The sequence below is a fragment of the Elephantulus edwardii genome, unplaced genomic scaffold, assembly GCF_000299155.1.
Source record: "Elephantulus edwardii isolate Elephantulus edwardi_28Jun2011 unplaced genomic scaffold, EleEdw1.0 scaffold00325, whole genome shotgun sequence".
Lineage (NCBI taxonomy): Eukaryota > Metazoa > Chordata > Mammalia > Macroscelidea > Macroscelididae > Elephantulus > Elephantulus edwardii.
The window spans coordinates 2,387,205-2,394,241 of record NW_006400075.1 but is presented as its reverse complement, the minus strand read 5'-3'; the positions used below and the strand labels follow the sequence as shown (position 1 = coordinate 2,394,241).

General features: G+C 44.5%; 1 pseudogene; it reads right to left on the bottom strand.

The window, feature by feature from the left end:
• Positions 1-4,557: 4,557 nt before the first annotated feature.
• Positions 4,558-5,769, bottom strand: LOC102863076 (annotated as a pseudogene).
• Positions 5,770-7,037: the final 1,268 nt, after the last annotated feature.

Genomic DNA, 7,037 nt, shown 5'->3' with positions numbered 1-7,037 from the left:
CCCATTTGGAGATTGTCTACAGAGTCCCCTGTCCTTGTATTCCTTCTGGGAACCAGTCACAACCAGATCTTGGCACACAGTTTCCCTGAAAACAGAGATATTCCAAAATTCCAAACTTCTTCAGTCCCCAACCCCCTTCCCTGCAAGCACAATCCTAATTAGCCAATGGGTAGAGGTGAGACTGTGATGTTGAAATCCTTGAGACACAGCCTTAGACTTGGGCCAGAGCTAAAACCTGGATGGACCAGCCTCCTGCTGCGATTGCTGGCCAGACTATTTGCTGCTGTGTACTCCTCTGCAGAAGTAAAATTGTGCCTTGTGGAGCTTGTTTGCTGCTTTTGTGTCTCTGTTGCGACACAAAATGAACGAGCCACATTTCTAACAATTTTCAGTGCTTGATATTGTTCACGTTTCTTGGGTGAGCAAGATTTCCCTCAGCAGCTACAGGGGATGGAGTTGATGGACAGATTGGCCAGATTCTGGGTGCATTTTGAACTGGATGTGTGGGAAAGGAGGCATCCTTGTGGGTAGGCTGGGTTAGGTAGTCACCAGCCAGGCTGTCCTTGGTGGATATAAAGTCCCTGTGTGTGACTGTGACTGGAGTAGGATTGAGTGGAGAGGAGGACAGTCATGTCAGCACCCATGAAATGAGGGCAGCTATCTGAGGTCACATGCACAGCCACATTCTGGGACTAGAACCCCAGTGGTAGGTGTTGGGCCTTGGTGGACCAATTTATTGACAAATCAGTGAGATATTTTGTGTAGAGAGACAGCACCAGACAAAGAATCGATGTGCCATTTCTTCACCAGGTTTGAGATCAATAAAAGACCCTGCTTGTGCACCTGTGGGCTTTGGTGTGTGAGATCCAATCCTGGGCTGCCACCTATTCAAGAAATATAAAATGAGATGTAGCTAAAAGGCTATCTGAAGCAGCAGAGTGGAGCTTCAGGACACAAAGCTTATTGTGGCGTTAGTATTTTTTTGCTTTCCTGTCCAATTTCATAGCCAACACACACCCCCCCCCCCCAGCCCGGGGGCTTGGTCTCCAACAGCTTTAACTGTGGACACATGATTCCCTGCTGATCAGCATCTTCTACATCATCAACAGCTGTGGGTGAACATAAGAGGGAGAGCTGGCCATGCTGTGGAGGAACATTGACAAGACATAGCCTGATGGACCCAGACAGAGCCAGATTCAGAAGTTTTGCTGGCTGGACCATTGAAGGAAGAGCTGACTAGGGACTGCTATGAGACCAAGCTTAATGGATCATTGTGTTTCCCTAATAAATCCCACAACTGTTTGCAATCAATAGCAGGCCCAGTGATTAGGGGAAGTAGGTGCAAAGTGTGGGGACCTCATCTCACTAGGGATCGGTTTTATATACTGCGTGTTAATGATGGGGACGTCAGTTCTGCTTGGTGGAGTTAGTAGTGGTGTGGCTCAATTATCCTCATATAGCTCTTGCCCCCTTTACGGCTGGATTTGAGAATTAAGGGTAGATGACAACTTAATTTTCACAATGCTGTGCTTGAGGCACTGAGATAACAAGTCTAGGTTTGAAGGTCTTCAAGTGGGGCATCTCATATTTGTGGACACTGTCTTGTGTCATCTAGTGAAGCCAGAGGCACTTTTAAGGTTTGCATAGGAATAAGATGTGCTCTGTTTTGCAAGGCAGAGAGTTGACATAGGACAGAAAAAGACCCCCAACAAGATGGATCGAAGTCAGTGACTGCAGCAATGGGCTCGAGTGTGTCAGAGATGATGAGGATGGCACAGGATAGGACAAGGTTCAGAGCTATTGTTCTCAAGGTCACCATGGGTCATAGTCAACTCAATGATAGTCAACAACAACAACAACAGCTTTAGACTAAAGAGTAATTAAATTACCGTGTAGAAAACAGAACAAGCATATGAGTTGGGAGAAATGTAGCCACTCAGATCTCATTGTTAATCCTGCTCTTCAGTTTAGAGATCCCACCTACAGCGTGTTAAAGAATACACTTTCTGGGGTAAGACTCCTTTAAATAAGTAGAAAGAGTGTCATCAGTGCCCCAGGAGCAGCTTCTATGGAGGGAATTGTTCTTTGACACCAGCTTTACTTCTGAGACCCAGACATCATAAAACAGAGAACAAAGTCCAGCACCGAAGTGCACCTACACACGTCATCTATTTTCCTGAGGAAGGCCCTCCATATGTAATAAGAGAGTCCATCGTGGACAGGCCCCTGGGCCTCTGACCTCTGTGAGTGGCATTAGTGCTTCTAACTTCTGGACTAACCTTTGTGATGTTGACTGCCATGGTCACCATATGCTATAGAGGCCCCAGATGGTAGAAGGGCTGAAAGTGACAGCAAACACCTCAAACTGCATCTGTGGTGAGGGAAACACTCAGATCTATGACTTGTACCTGGGAGAAGCACCCAGGTCGACCTACACAAGATGCCTCCATCATGTACCGCAGAGCAGCAGTGAGGCATGGAGAAGCGGCATCTCCCGCAGCCATGCCTGTGGTTCTGGGATTCACATGACTGTTTTCCTGTCTAATGCTTCCAAGCACCTTCCCTCCTCAGTGGACCTGAACTTGAAGGGAAGAGGATTGAGGAGAAGTTACAGTCGAGTCAGAAGTCCTCACCTTCCAGATGACACTCAGTGTGTGGGAGGGGGCAGTAGGGCTCACAGGTGACCACAGAGGCCCCTACTGGCGAAGCAGGTCCTGGCCACATGTCCTCTTTCCAATGGAAATGGCCATACAGGTGGCTGCTCCAGCTTATTCCAAGGTGGTCATTGCATCAAGCTAGTGTTTTTTTAAAAAAGTGAAAAGAAATACTTATTTTTGCCTTTACTCTTGGAAATGTCCTGCCTTGTGTTAAATTGCAGGTCCCATAAATCATAAATGTCAACTATATACATGGAACTCATTTAATGGACTCCACAGGAATCAAATACACTATATGTATGAAAAAAAGACATTGGAGACAGTACAAGCAAGCAGTCAAAAATCAGATCAGAGGATGACTGTGGAACAGAACTTCAACTACTCACATGCAGTTCAAGTGGAATTTTTATAAAGTTAAACATAATCCATTCTGATAACTGAGAAATTCTACTCAATTTGAATGACCTAAATATTCCACAATATCTATATATCTAAGCATCTGTATATGTATATGATAGATAAACAGATAGATGATATATTAGATAGATAGATAGATAGATAGATAGATAGATAGATATAGTTAGATAGATAAGATAGATAGATTATTGTCCATTGCTGTCGAGTCAGAACTGACCCACAACTGACCCTCCAGCAGGTTTCCAGAGGCTGTAAATCCCACTGGAGGAGATTGCCCATCTTTATCCTGTGGACCAGCAGGTGAATTAGAACCATTTGCCTTTGAGATTACAGCTTAGCTTCTTACCGTTAGGCCACCAGAGCTCTCAAATCTATATTCATATCTAAATTATCTCTCTGTCCTGGAGGGTCGTGCTGTGAGAGGGTCCCTGCACATGCCAGGATGAAGGGGAATACCTACCAGGAAGGGTCCTGCTGTGGGGAGTCCCTGCTTCCTGGAGGCTCAGTGACTCCTAGAGGGATTGGATCTGGTGGCAGCAGGACTGATGTTGGGGGCCCTCTGTCGCCATTACTGGTTTTTGGTCCCGCCTCTCCACAGAGGCAACAGCACCCCACAAGGAAGAACTGTCACCCACACACAGCATGAGGATGACTGTGAGCTCATGGGATGGGGTATAGTGGATCTCCCTCTGTTTAACTGCCACTGTTCCTTCTTCCCCACAGAGGTGGACCACACCGTAGACCCTAGTGCACCCTCAAGAAGGAGGTGGGTCCCCAGTGGAGCAGAGCTCCCAGGGAAGGGGACAGCCTCAGTCACTGGGAAAGGGGCTTCACTGGACAAGACATTACTGGCCACAGAGGAGGCCAACCTCACTGAGAACTCACTTTCCTTAGACTAGACTCAAGTGAGATTTGGGGGAGGGTCTCAGGATGTTTCTAGACTCTGTGTTTGGGAAATGTAGTGTGGGCGCCTTCCAGGTGTGTAGGAATTTCCACTTTTGGAAGGGCAGGTGGCTGTGAAAGGACCTTCAACATCACAAGCCCAACGTGGTTCCTAGGATGGTTGGTGAGAGGGGAGCATGAAAGAGCTGGTTGGGGCTGTGGAAGGGGGCCAAGACCTTAGGCTGCTAACAACAACCACCACCAGATAAAGTGATCAGAGACTCCTCCAGCCCTCCTGGGGAGAAAAGAGGCAGAGGCAGGGATTGCTGTGGTTTTGTGCAAATACTAAGGCCTGGAGAGGAGGTGCACTGGGATGTGGGCATTGCCACTCTCCTGAAGGGGTCTCCTACAGCAGCTACTGTCATGGACAGCACTCCATCCACTGTCTGGTGGGTCCTGATATTTGAGAGCTCAGTGAGTCAGCACATACAAACTGTATCTTGAGCAGGGGGAAGTGGGAAGAGGCTCCTCTTTGGGTCAGAATGACCTGTGTCACCCTATATAACTTTTGATTTTGTTGGTGACCCTGAGCCCTTAGTAGCTAGCTCCTCCTGTCCCCACAGAAAGCACTAGGAGCATCTGCATGCAGGGACATCCCAGAGGGAGGACTGAGGAGTATGGATGCTTGAGAGCCTGGAAGGAGAAGAGATGGGAATAGAAGAGATTGCTGATGGCAATTTTTTTTACTAAGGTGCTTGTTAAGACTTTTTACTTGAGCGCATATGTTCTTCCTCTGCGTAGAACATGGAAGATTTTGCTTTTTCATACTTGTCTTGTGTGCACAATTTTTCTTTTTTTTTTTAAGAGCAGTCTCCATTTCAAGAATTTTATTTTGTTGCTCTTTCCAAAGTTCTTTAACTTTTCCTTGTTTTTCCTTTTCATTATTTTCTCCCAAGTAAAGGTTGCACAAATGTGTTAGCTTGGAGAGCTGCAATTGTTTCCTATAAAAGTTGACTGTTCAGTATGTCATTAAGAAGAGCACTGGTAAATAAGGACCTCAGTGGCATAAACTCATGTTGTCCAATGTTTGCTCTTGTTGCCTCTGCCAACTTGACAATATTTCTAGTGGACTCCAATTCCAAGTTAAGCTTTTTCTCAACCCATGAAAGTATGTTCATGGTATATTTTGACCATGTTTTAGCATATGACAAAGCCTATTCTACATAGTCAGTGTTCTTTGCCAAAACATTGTCTAGTTCTATAGAAGATAAATTTCCTTTCTTACTAGATGAGTTAATAGATCCCACAGAAACATTTTCAAATGACCTGCATTCCTAAGACACAGGGAGTTGCAATACTGAAACATAGCCTAAAAAGCTCCCAGGAGGAAATTTGTAAGGATCTTCCCAAAGGTAAACACCACTGCTTCAAAAGAAGAAAACGCCTCTTGGAAGGTATAAATTTTTTTCTTCTTTAATTTTTTTACAGTTCACAGCTTTTACTTTTGCAATAAGCGTATCTGCAGCATTCTGAAGATCAACAGAATTGAGGTTCAGATACTTACTCATTACAGACTTTAAATCAAGGAAAAGTTCATCTAGTCTTACATACACGACTTCTCTGAAGCATTTGGAAGAATGGCTTCTTTGAAATATGATAAAATGTGCTAGAACTTCAAGGTAGCTCTGACAGACTGCCTCATGAAATCTGGATCAAAACTGGAGTTGGAACTCACAGACTTGAGCCCCATTTCAGTAGAGGTAACAGAGACAACACTTTTTTTCTTGGGTTTTTTGTATTTGGGAGGATTCATCCTCTCATTTAACTAAAGGAAAAAAAGAAATCTTGGTAAGGCTGAAACAGAACAGGTCACAAAGATCAAAGACACAGGAGATATTGTGCTCAGGATGCAGATGCCCAGTTCACATTTAGGGCCACTGTCCCGAGGCATGGAGGTCACCTCCCTTATCATTCACTGCCAATGGACGACAGGCCTTCAGCTGTCCCTGCAGCCACCACCATCCCCTCAAAAATAAGATTTAGAATAGTTTTGGTGAAAGAAAAAGAAAATAAAACTTACAAATGTATTTATGTATGTTGTTATTGTGTACTGTTGGGTCAGAACCAACCCATAGCTGATGCTTGGGTGGGTTTTCAGAGGCAGTTAATCACATGGGAGGAGACTGCCCATCATTCTTACAGAGAGCAACTGGTAGCCTCAAACCACGTGCCTTTGGGATTGCAGCATAGCTTCTTGCCACTAAGACACACACACAAAAACAAATAAAACTAAACCCCAGAATGGTTCTTAGGTATATATTACAGGTTAAACACAAGTTTTGATTCAGTAATGGTTTGAAAAAATAATTTCAATGTTTAGAAAAACTGTTCTCTAATATAATGCAGAGGAAATTATATACCACAAAATTCTTTTCTGACAAATGAAGCAACTACGGAAAGCTTGTATTTGTTCAAAGTAACCACCGCTACTGATGCAACAACAAAAAGAAGCAAAAAAGTCTCAGATAACTCCCCCACTGCTACTTTAAAACAAATATATCAAATTTGATTTCCACTAGAATGTATTCTTCACCAATAAACACAAAACCAAGACCGATATTATATATATACATATGCACATGTATACATATGTTGTTGTTATGTGCCATCAAGTCACTTGAGACTCAAAGCGACCCTGTGTGCAATAGCCTTAAAGCCTGCTCTGTCCTGTACCAATCTCACTCAATCTCACTGTCTCTGACACACCTGCCCCCACTACCCCAGTCACTGAGTCAATCCACATCATAGAGGGTCTTCTTCTCCTGTACTGTCCCTCCACCCTCTCAAGCATGACATCCTTCTCCAAGGACTGGTCCCTCCTTGCAACATGTCCAAAGTATGTCAGACTAAGCCTCAGAATTCTTGCCTCCAAGGAGTAGCCTGGTTTAACGCTCTCCAGGATGAACCTGTTTGTTTTCTTAGCAGTCCATGGCATATGCAATATTCTTCTCCAGCACCACAGACAAAGGCATCAATTCTCCTTTTATCCTTCCTAGTCGTTATCCAGCTCTCTGATGCATA